General features: G+C 32.8%; 1 long non-coding RNA gene across 1 annotated transcript; it reads left to right on the top strand.

Moving 5' to 3' along the window:
- The first annotated feature begins 10,018 nt into the window (after nucleotides 1–10,018).
- On the top strand, nucleotides 10,019–11,747 carry LOC126764533 (uncharacterized). The gene is made up of 2 exons (XR_007668052.1): nucleotides 10,019–11,564; nucleotides 11,625–11,747. It is a non-coding gene; the product is annotated as an uncharacterized LOC126764533 (long non-coding RNA).
- Nucleotides 11,748–12,111: the final 364 nt, after the last annotated feature.

Here is a 12,111-nt window from a genome sequence, read left to right as displayed (position 1 = left end):
AATACTGCAATATTACCAAAAGAATTGAGAATTAGAGAAGACGATAATGCCCTAGAAAACGATAGAATAAAGGCTCTTGAAAATAGCATAAGGAACCACAATTATAATAAAAGTTTATATGATAAAAATAGGAAAGATTATAATTTTGATGTTGGGGACTTGGTGTATGTTGAAAATGGAAACCGATTAAACCGAAGAAAATTAGATGAACTAAGAATTGGACCATACAAAATTTTAAAGAAAATATCGACATCAATGTATGAAATTGATACAGGACATAGGCAATCAGAATCAAACTTATTTCATATCTCTAAACTTATTCCGACTCCGAACATCCCAAATACAAACAACGTGTAACCTGATCTTATATGTAATTTACTACTGAAATTTTGTACCAAAATTTCTATTTTAAGCGGGGAGATGTAAGAAATTATTAGCACATAAGTCGGTGTTCGGATCGGAATGCTTACGCAGCATTGCGCGCTAGCCGATGTGAGCCACGAGCCACATATGCGAATTCAGTGTAACGTTGCGAGTCTTAGAGGACACATCGTTGTAACTCGAATAAGAAAATTAATTTGTTAAAAAAAAGGGACAAAAAAACAATAGTGAATAATTAACATTGAATGTTGTTTTTTTGTTATTTACAGGTAGGATAAGTTCTATATTGTTATTTTAGTCTAAGTATAATTAAGTTTGTATAAAATAATAAAAATTTTGTTATTTACAGAAAAAAATTCTTGTAGTTATCACTACATATTATAAAACAACAAACAATTCTTGTAGTTATCACTACATATTATATATATATATATATTTTTTTTAAAATATGTATGTATGTTTGTATTTTGTTCTAAATATCGGTTTTTTTTGCTTATTCCGTTTTCTCCGTTGAGATGTAGGAGAAATGAGAATACCGATAGTTTTTGTGTTTGCGTTTCGCTAACGTTATGATACCCGTTTTTTGAACCTGTTTAAACGGGGTATATGAGTACAAACATACATATATGGTGCAAAAAATATTTTGTAAATATATATGTATGTAATAAATATATACGTGTATATAAGTAAATATAATTGGAATATAATATATGTATGTTTTTATTTTGTTCTTTATCTTTTATTCTTTTTCTGTTTTTCGCTTTAGGGTGTACTTTTTGTTTTTTACAAATCTGCCTTCGCTTACGGTTTAAGCAATCCTGCTTACTGCTTTAAGAAGCAGAAGGGGTATTGCGGAAAATACTGTAAGTACTTAGTTAAATTTTTATTGTATTTGTATTTTTTTTATGAATATCGGTTTTTTCCGTCTTCTCCGTTAAGATGTAGGAGAAATGAGAACACCGATATTTTTTGGTTTTTTTGTTTTGTTATCGTTCTGGTACCCGTTTTTTGGAACTGTTTAAACGGGGTTTACCAGTTCAAACATACATATATGATATAAAAAATGGATACGATACACTTACTCACCACTTTTTTTTCGTTTGGTTTTGTTGTCACTGTACTCACTGCACTTTTTCCCCTTATATATTCACTTCACTGTTTGATGTATTATATATGTATGTATGTGGTGGTATTGTCCACAGTTTTGTCACCTGACGTCTCACAACTTTTTTTTTTTTTTTGTTTGTGCACTTTTATGTATTGCATTAATATGTGTATGTGCAATTAAATTTTTTTTCTGTTTTTTTTTCTTGTCACTTCACTGTTTTTTTTTTCGTATAATTTTATTTATTATATATTTCTTTAATTATAATATAATTTTTGTTTTCTCTCACTCACACTGTGTTCACTTTAAATTTCTATTTTTTTTTTCTTCACCGCGCGTTTAATTTTATATTTAATATATGTATGTATTTGTTAATTTATATTACAAAAATTTTTATTTTTATTTTTTTTTCACAATGTTTTCACTTTTAATTTTTATCCCTTTGACCACTGGTGCCGTCCGGTACGGCTTCGAAGGACCATAGATAATTTTAGAGTTTTTTTTAAGAATTTCGCGGCACTTACCTCACAGTATGAAATGTGTATGATGGTGCGCAACGAATGTAAAAGAGAGGGCACGGAATACGTTGAAATCAAAAAGAGGCTGGTGCCTTGTCCCTTTTGTTCTTTTTCGTGCGGTGTCCTCATGTGTGTTAAATTCGTGATGTTGGTATTGTGTGCGTGTGATGTGGAATGTGAAATAAAGATGTGGTGTAGAATGATGATGTGGTGAATGTAATGTGTGTGGTGTGGAAGTGTAATAGTGTGAGGAGGGTCTGAGACTCATTTAGACAAATGGGTGTATATATTTACACACAAATTGGTGTGTAGACAAATTTACAAAAATTATGCGAATGATTCTTTCAAATTTGTTTACGTGCACACAAAATTACATATGTACATACATATGTATGTGAATATGTGAACATTATGCGTATGGTTTTATAAAATCTTTTTACATGCTTATGTGAATCTGTGCGACGCCATGGTCTTTTAAAACGTTATCAAAACCTTTAATGACCAAAGCAAACAAATATGTACATAAATGTGTATACAACACTATATAATAACTTAACAAAACTTTATTAATTATAATTATATTAATTATAATATTTAGGTAATTATGCAAATATGATTAATAGAATTCATCATTCAATAGGTCAAATTGCACATATGTACATACATGAATACTTATGTGCTTTGATATCAAATATTTATATCTTTCATAATATCTACAAATGATATCCATAATCGTTTGCCCATTGTAAACACGCGAATCTGTAAGCGTACATTTCTAAACATTGGAATTAGCATCAATTTTCTCATTTCACACTGAAAATGCTCAATTCTGCTGTTTTCGACCCCCTCATGTTAAATATTGGTGAAATCCGCTAATAATATTTTTGTGGTGAAATCCACTAATAGAAAACTCAACCCTTCCAAAAAGAGGAACGTGATGACAATCGGCACACCATGAACCTTCTCCACAGAACGTAAAATAATAGAGAAGGTTCACGATTAGGGATATTTCACGTTCGGGATATTATCTGTTTTGAATGAGCGTGTTTCACCACACCACAGAAAAATTATTAGCGTGTTTCACCACATTTAACATGAGGGGCCACGAAAATAGCAGAATTGAGCATTTTCAGTGTGAAATGAGAAAGTGATGCTTATTTCAATGTTTAGAAATGTACGCTTACAGATTCGCGTGTTTACAATGCGCAAAATAATGATAATTCCGATGATAAGGAATGTACGCTTACAGATTCGCATATAATTATATACATACATGCTGCATATAATTTATACATACATATATTTGTCATGAAAGCACATAAGTATGTACATATGTAAGTATATATTTTAAAATTGAGCTATTTTATGATGAATTCCATAAAATCTTTGCAAATATATAATTCAATAAGATTTGTATTACTACCTAATTATGCATTTTATATAGGTTTGGAACGACATTCATATGTATGTATATTTATATACTTAAATAAATATTTGCTTTGGTCATTAAACTTTTCGATATCATGTTAAAAGACCAAGCGGTCGCACATTTGCCCATATATAATCATGTGTGCATGTAAAAAAATACAACAACCATACGCATAATGTTTGCAAATTTGCCTACATGCAACCAATGTACATTCAATGCTTCATGCGAAATTTCCGTTGACGCGGACAACCAATGGCGTAGCTCATATTTTTTGCTTTCATGTCAATAAGTCAATGTGTCGAAAGACTGACGCGTCACAACATTGTGTTGTTGGTAGAAAATCCGAGCTGTGCCGAAAACACAAACGAACGATCGCCAATTGTCACTGCTTCCCTTGCCGCTGTACCAGCTTCGCCCAAAAACTACCGTAGATATGTATGTTTGTGTGTGAGCTTGCATACATATCGACGCAGATATTTTTTTTTTTTTAAATATTTTTTACACTCCTTGACAAACACAGTCAATCCTTGTTAGTGCCACAATCAAAGATACAGATTTTTGTGGTTTGTTAAAAATAAAAATATAATATGGCACATTAACGAGTGCGGATACTAAAGCGAGTGGTACTTAAAACAATAATTACGATGTATTTCAAAAAACAAACCGTGAGATGCAGCAAGATATAGGCAGTTAAGAGGGGTGATTTAATTTAAGCCGAGTACTACTTAACCGAGATCCACTGTACACATAAATCAGAGTAATATTGAATATTTTCTTTGACACATTTCTTGACTTAAAAATCGACAAATAAACTATGTTGTCAATTTTATTCTAATATAATTGAATACTTATATTTGCGGGGTTGTCACTTTTTCCTTCTCATACAAATATCAGAAATCGTTCAATTTATGATTTTTAGCTTTTGCCATCGTCGCGCAAAGTCACTTGTGGGCAAAGACATGCTCGGGGAGATGTGATGGGGTCTGCTTTTATGAATGAAGCTAGTTTGGCTGCTGAAAGTGCGCTTGCGTTTATGAATGAAAATATTGTTGTTAGATGTTTTTCTACAAATTTGGGCATCGACTATTTGGCTGCCATATTGACCTGTGACGCTGCTGACGCTATATGATACCATTGTTGTTTTTGTAGAACAATATTTGTAATTTTTGCGGGTGACATATCTACATGTGAACGCATATAAATATGTATGTATGTATGTTGTGTACGCATTATTTGTGTGTATGCATATTTGTATGTATGTTGGTTTGTGTATACATTATTTGTGTGGCAATGTCATACGCACATATTTACATGTGTACGCATATTTGTATGTTGGGTTGTGTATACATTATTTGTTCGGCAATGTCGTACCCATATATGTACATATAGAGCAGTGCGCGCACACTTTTTACTGATAAATGATAATATCACGATTTGAATTTGAATTCTACTTCTAGTATACATTTGTAACTATGTGCTAATATCTAGATGCGTATGAAAATTTAAGTGAAGAAATGTAATTTACATACAATATTATAGTAATATATTAAGTTTTTTAGAAAATTATGATAGTATGTCATAATATACATACATATATAGCATATATACAAACATATTCACATATAAAAATTATATTATAGTATCAAACAAAAGAAATATTTAAAATATTTAATAGCTCTTTTTCGTATATTAACTTCAATTACAGTTTTGAAAATAGCATAATTTAATTATAATATTATCAGTTTTGCATGTATGTGTTCATAAAAATACGCAAAATGATAATCATCAATTAATATGATGGCATGTAAACGTATAAAAACATAAGCAAAATGCCAACATATATCTGCAATAGCAATGTATATTTCTGAGCATAATTTCCATTAAATGTTCAGCTCTGTTCTCGCGCCACTGTTAACATTTCTCCTTCTGCGCTAGCTGTGGTGAAACACGCTCATCGCATTTTGTTAGCTTTTGACAGCTCACACGCTTGTCCGTTGTTGGACCTTCTCTATAAATATACTTTCTCTGTCATTACCTCATCTGAAACTTGCTTTATTTTATTTATTTTTTTACCAATCCGTGTTTAGGATTTTTTGTAAACTCGGAAATACTTACTTCATTAATAAGGTTTATATTTTATTTTAATGTCCTGCAAGTTGTCATTCAGTGTTTCAATGGCTCGCTTGTGCGACATTGTGCATTCGTCCCACACGATCAATTTACACTATTGCAATATAGCATCGCGACTACTACATTTGCTGATGTTGCAAATGGGCGTTTCTTCACTTGCAAGGTTCAGTGGGAACTTCAATACTTAATGCACGTTCTGCCACCAACTCTGAATTTAACGGACGCAACAGCCAACGCTTTTTCTTAGTGCAACTGTGCCAGCAGCAAGATGAGGAGAACTCATCAGGAAAGCTTTGGCTTCCCTCTGGTGCGTCCAAAAAAATAATGCTCCCTTGTCCGCTACGCGGTTTCTTGTTAAAATGATTTTTTTTTTTTGGTTTCAAAGTGGTCGTGAGGACATAAATGATGATCAACATGTGGGCCAATCAAATCATTCCATCGAAACTGTGCGTGAATTAATCAAAAATCAGCCGAAATCATCATTGAAATTCATGGAAATGGAATCGAACATCTCCAAAACATCGATTTATCGCATTTTGACTGAACATTTGGGCTTACGAAAGGTGTGTGCACGGTTTGTTCTGCATAAATTGACTGACGACCAAAAATTGTTCTCATCGATCGACGCTTCTGACCGATTATTTGATCAAAAATCACATTTTAACCATTAACCACTCCCCGTATTCACCTGTTCTGGCACCGTGAGACTTCTTCCTTTTCGGAAAAATGGATTTGCCCATGAAAGAAAAACGTTATGCAGACGTAGAGGCCATTCAAAAGGCTTGCACCGGCATACTGGCGGCCATACCGGCCAACGATCTAAAATACTTGATCGATATGCTTTTGGACCGTGCAAAAAGCTGTATTGAAGCAGAAGGAGATTATTTGAATAAAATAAATTGATTTTGCTGAAAAAACCATTTGTTCTGTTTTTTTTTAAAGTCCTGTTTATTTTCCAACGCACCTTGTATTATCATTTCAGTGGCTCCACCAGATTTGCCAAATGCATTAGCAAAGGCTCAAGAAATAGAGTATAACAAACTTTGAGCTAATTTCGCTATATGTACAATTCACCAGGAATCAGCGATAAAATAATACAAGCAATATAAAACCATCAAAATAATTTACGATTCAATTACAATAATCCTTAAATCAATGTACGATTCCCATCAAATAGGCCCTAAACCCCAACAAATTTCAATCATGGTTTCAATAAGAATCCCAATATGAACTTAATAGGAAAAAATGTATTTTAAAAATTTGAATGAAAAATCTAGTAAGGAAAATTAACACGTTGACTGCCAACTACGAGATAACTTGTAGTATGATTTCCCTTCCAGGAAGCTAACTACGAGTTATCTCGTACTACCTAAAACTACCACTTTTTGTGTAGCTACGAGTAAAACCGTATTATAATAGTGTTAGTATCGATAAATGGCTTCTGGGAAAATAAAAAAATTTTTGGTTTGGCTTCCGTGAGCTTTTTTTTTATAAAAAAAAAAATTTATGGAAAAATTCATTCATTGTAATGCAAAAATTCATTCAATATAATGGAAAAATTAACTCAAATACAATAAATAAAGCAATATATTATTGTTTGTGGTAGTTTTTAAAACAATTTTCCACACAAAGGGCTGGCTTCTCTGGACAGGCTGGACGCGTTTCTCGGCGTTTTTTTTCTCGGGTACACACACGACGTTTCTTTGTCGGACGCTGGTTTTTCCGTTGGTGGTAAACACTCTAAATAATGGAGCTCTTTAAATCTATTTTTTTTATTAAGTGGTTGAAAATCTCCAATCAACGCCAAGACGAATTCTTCTCTGAACTTTATCAGTTTTATTTTAGATGAAGTTACTTTTTGGTAAATTCTGTTAGCATTTTGTATATATTTCTCTATAATATGAAGTGAAACCCTTTTGTGCCATCTAATAGTCTTTCTTAGAGATGAGTAGTACGAAATCATTTGATCTGATCGGTCAATGCCAGGCATTCCATTATTGTAATCTCGAATTATATATATTCATAGAAATTGTTCCATTGCGATTGGGCACCTCTACCATTTCAAAAGCGTGCATGTTTGAAATCTAAAGGACTTCTTGATTTGTCTTTCCATTTGCATACAGTAACAGGACCATTTGTCTGCCAAAAACACTCCCCTCTTTTTATTATACTCTCGCAACAATGTTGCTAACGAGAGTATTATAGTTTTGTTCACATAACGGTTGTTTGTAAGTCCTAAAACTAAAAGAGTCAGATATAGGGTTATATATACCAAAGTGATCAGGGCGACGAGTAGAGTCGAAATCCGGATGTCTGTCTGTCCGTCCGTCCGTCCGTGCAAACTGTAACTTGAGTAAAAATTGAGATATCATAATGAAACTTGGTACACGTATTCCTTGGCTCCATAAGAAGGTTAAGTTCGAAGATGGGCTAAATCGGCCCACTGCCACGCCCACAAAATGGCGGAAACCGAAAACCTATAAAGTGTCATAACTAAGCCATAAATAAAGATATTAAAGTGAAATTTGGCACAAAGGATCGCATTAGGGAGGGGCATATTTGGACCTAATTTTTTTGGAAAAGTGGGCGTGGCCCCGCCCCCTACTAAGTTTTTTGTACATATCTCGGAAACTACTATAGCTATGTCAACCAAAGTCTACAGAGTCGTTTTCTTCAGGTATTTCCATATACAGTTCAAAAATGGAAGAAATCGGATAATAACCACGCCCACCTCCCATACAAAGGTTATGTTCAAAATCACTAAAAGTGCGTTAACCGACTAACAAAAAACGTCAGAAACACTAAATTTTACGGAAGAGGTGGCAGAAGGAAGCTGCACCCAGGCTTTTTTTAAAAATTGAAAATGGGCGTGGCGCCGCCCACTTATGGACCAAGAACCATATCTCAGGAGCTACTAGATCGATTTCAATGAAATTCGGTATATAATATTTTCTTAACACCCTGATGACATGTTCGAAATATGGGTGAAATCGGTTCGCAACCACGCCTTCTTCCAATAAAAAGCTATTTTGAATTCCATCTGATGCCTTCCCTGTATAATACGAGTATAAACATTAGGAACCAATGATGATAGCGGAATAAAACTTGACAAAAATACGGTATTTGAAAAATATGTAAATGACGTATTATGAAATCTCGATTATCACTTTACCATGCGAGAGTATAAAATGTTCGGTGACACCCAAACTTAGCCCTTCCTTACTTGTTTTAGTTTACGATTTACCACATCTTTAGGGTTTCCTTTTCTGTTACTTCGTAGGGTTCCACACACATACGTTTTTCGTGTATATAACAGTTTTGTAAGACTAACTGAATTATAAAAATTATCCATGTAAAGCGCGTAGCCTTTATCGAGATAGTCCTCAAGCAAATGTAAAACAACGTCAGTAGTGTGACCTACATTATGGGTAGTTCCCTCAGATTTTCCGCTGTAAATTTTTATTTTTATTACAAGACCGTCGGACTCACATACATAGTTCATATAGTTTGACATCATATTTGTGTTTTTTATTTTTTATGTATTGGCGGAAAAGCAATCTTCCCCGCCATAGCATCATGGATTCGTCAATACAAATATTTTTACTTGGTACATAGTTTTCACGCATAACATCGTTGAAATGATTTAGGATTGGTCTCACCTTGTATAATCTGTCGGTAGATGGTTGTGAGTTATCAACCAAATGAAAATAACGAAGTATCAACTGGAATCGATTGCGGCTCATATGTGTGCGTTAAAAGTTTACATTATATAGCTTGTTTGTGGTCCAGTAATGTTCTGTTGTTGGAAAAGTACAAGGTCCCATTTGCAATAAAAGTGCAATAAAAACTTTCATCTCTGTAGCACTTACGTACGTATTGCCAATTTGATATCCTTTTATAGCATTTTGATTCCCATTTTCCAATGTTGCAATTTCTTGCGCAGCATATAAATTAGTTTGTTCTACCAGTAATGCAAGAAACTCATCCGAAAAAATAAATCCACCAGCGTTTGTACTGTAAAATTTGATGTATCTAATTTCACACCAACATTTTCTTCGAAAAGAAATAATTCAGGATTGTGTTAAACTTCTGTCCACAAATCATCATTCTCATTTGACTTTGTTGCTTGAAAATCATCGTCATTATTATCAGATTCGGGGACGTTTTCAGGTTCGGAGATGACTTTATCACTTGTATTCTCAGAAGGCTCATAAATGTCGTTACTACCATCGCTGCAATCATCTTCTGAATCACTTAGATTTGCGTTGTACTCAATTTCACTTTGATTCAGTGACCTTTTCCTATCCATATTGGGTTCTTGATAATTATAACAGTAATTATAGAGAATGTTTATAAATCTAAAAAGAAAGAAAATATTAATAATATTATGATAATTTTAATAAATAATAATAACTATAAAACAAAATACTATAGAAAGCAAAAATAATGTTTTTTAGGAAAAAAAGGACCTGCCTACTACGAGATAATTCGTAGCGTTCTTTCCCAGACGCCAACTTCGAGATAACTCGTAGGTCCTTTTTCTCCTTAAAAAACATCATTTTTGATTTTTGACGATACCAATGATCTAGAAATAGAGTTTTTTAGTAATATAATGTGAAAAAATCAAAATGTCATTTTTGGACAGTTTTCAGAAAATGGCCTTGGCAGTCAACGTGTTAATATACGTTGGGACAAAAGAATCCTAAAGCGCCAACCGAAGAAAGTACCGGTAATATTAAAGATGAAGAAAATATTAAATATTATTATTGTTTGTTACAAGTTGTATAGCGGCAGCGCCGGAATTACCGGAAATATTAAAAAAAAAAAATATTAAAATTATGGAACAAAACAGTTCTACAGCGACAGCCGAAGAAATTACCGGCAAATATTATTTTAGAAAAATATTTTTCTCCAAATTAAAAAGAGTTTAAAAAACCGACAAATGAATTTTGCAATTATTTAATGCTAAGTCATACTCTGAATATGAAATTCATTTACAAAGTAACAGTAAAAAAAAGGAAATGAAAATGGAAAGTAGTTGAAAAAACTTCATTCAGAAATACAGGGTTGTTATTTTGAACAGATAAAAGGGTTTAAATTCGTACAACGACACACTCCCCGGTTTGCTGTAAACAATATCCATCCATTGGTTACAAATTCGTTGATGAAAAAATTGAAAAAACCTTTTGGATTTGTCAACATGAAAATATCAGTATAAAAATTAGAATTTTATAAAGAAGAATTAGAGTTTTAGGTTTATATTGTGGTAAGAAACACAATAAAAGCTGTTGCCAAGAAAATGGAAACAATTTTTGAATTTAAAAACCAAAAAACAATAGAACTCTGAAGCTTTTTAGGCATGATTGGCTGCTATCGAAAAGTTTTCAAGATTATGCAGCAGTTGCAAAACCCTTAACAACCTTGTTACCTAGCGAAAATGGCCATGTTTCACAACACATGTCAAAGAAAATTTAAATATATTTTAAGAAAGATGCACTTTCAGCATTTGAAAAGCTAAAGAAGTTGCTTATAAACTAAACTTAGTTAGTTAAACCAGATTTCAAAAAAAAAATGTGTTGTAACAACTGATGTGTCAAATATCACAAAATGATAAACCTTTTACTTTTATTTCTAAATCAGAGTCGAATGTTGTTATTTATAAATACACAAACCATTTTTAATAGTTTCATTTCAGTTTTGCTATTTTATAAATATAATTATTATTAAAAAGTCAGATGCGTACAAAACTATATATGCGTATTGAGAAATGGCAACATTGTTCAAATTGTTGCCAGTACGGGTTCAACTGTTGATAAATTTTGTTCACATTCGCTTGTTGTACTTTTAGAATTTTATATCGATCATCAACATTTATATTTTGCTGTGTCATCCAAAAATCCCAATGTAAAAACGAAAAAGTGGCATGCTATAATCGAAGAATTCGCAACAAAAATAGTTTACAAGCTTGGAAGCTGAAGGAAGAAGGCAGTCGAGTGAAGTGGTAGTGTTTTTTTTACGCTCTTGATTTTTCTCGGATTAATCCCAATTTTCACTGAGACAGCGCACATAGATTTTGTCTTGGCACTTACCGGAAGTCCAGAGGATTCAAGTGGATAATAAATATAGTTGAGAAATAGCTAAGTACAATTTGTTTTAAATAAAAATTCATTTGTACATACCTGTACTTTTTCGTGGCAATTTTTTTGTAGTTTTAAGTTTTTTTCCATTTCCCCTACTAACAGCAAATCACAGAATTCTCTAAATAATGAAACTTCCGACCATTTTAACAAGCTGGGTTGTAAAATTAAAGAGTTGCAAAATATGATGGCTGGGCAAAGGCACGTAAATCAAGCTATGCGCTATTTACTGAGTAGCATATGAGCCTATATAAAAAAGCCGAGAAACCGGAGAAAAAGAATATGGTTGAGAAAGCAACCCAGATATCTCATATTTTTAAAGAGATGAATACCCCAAAACGGCTGCGTGAAGCATCGGGTGACCTACCCCCACGAAAAAACTGAAAAAAGCTACTGAGAAGTTGCAACAAG

Source organism: Bactrocera neohumeralis, unplaced genomic scaffold, assembly GCF_024586455.1.
Source record: "Bactrocera neohumeralis isolate Rockhampton unplaced genomic scaffold, APGP_CSIRO_Bneo_wtdbg2-racon-allhic-juicebox.fasta_v2 cluster09, whole genome shotgun sequence".
NCBI classification, from domain to species: domain Eukaryota; kingdom Metazoa; phylum Arthropoda; class Insecta; order Diptera; family Tephritidae; genus Bactrocera; species Bactrocera neohumeralis.
This window is presented reverse-complemented; position numbering and strand designations above follow the sequence as displayed.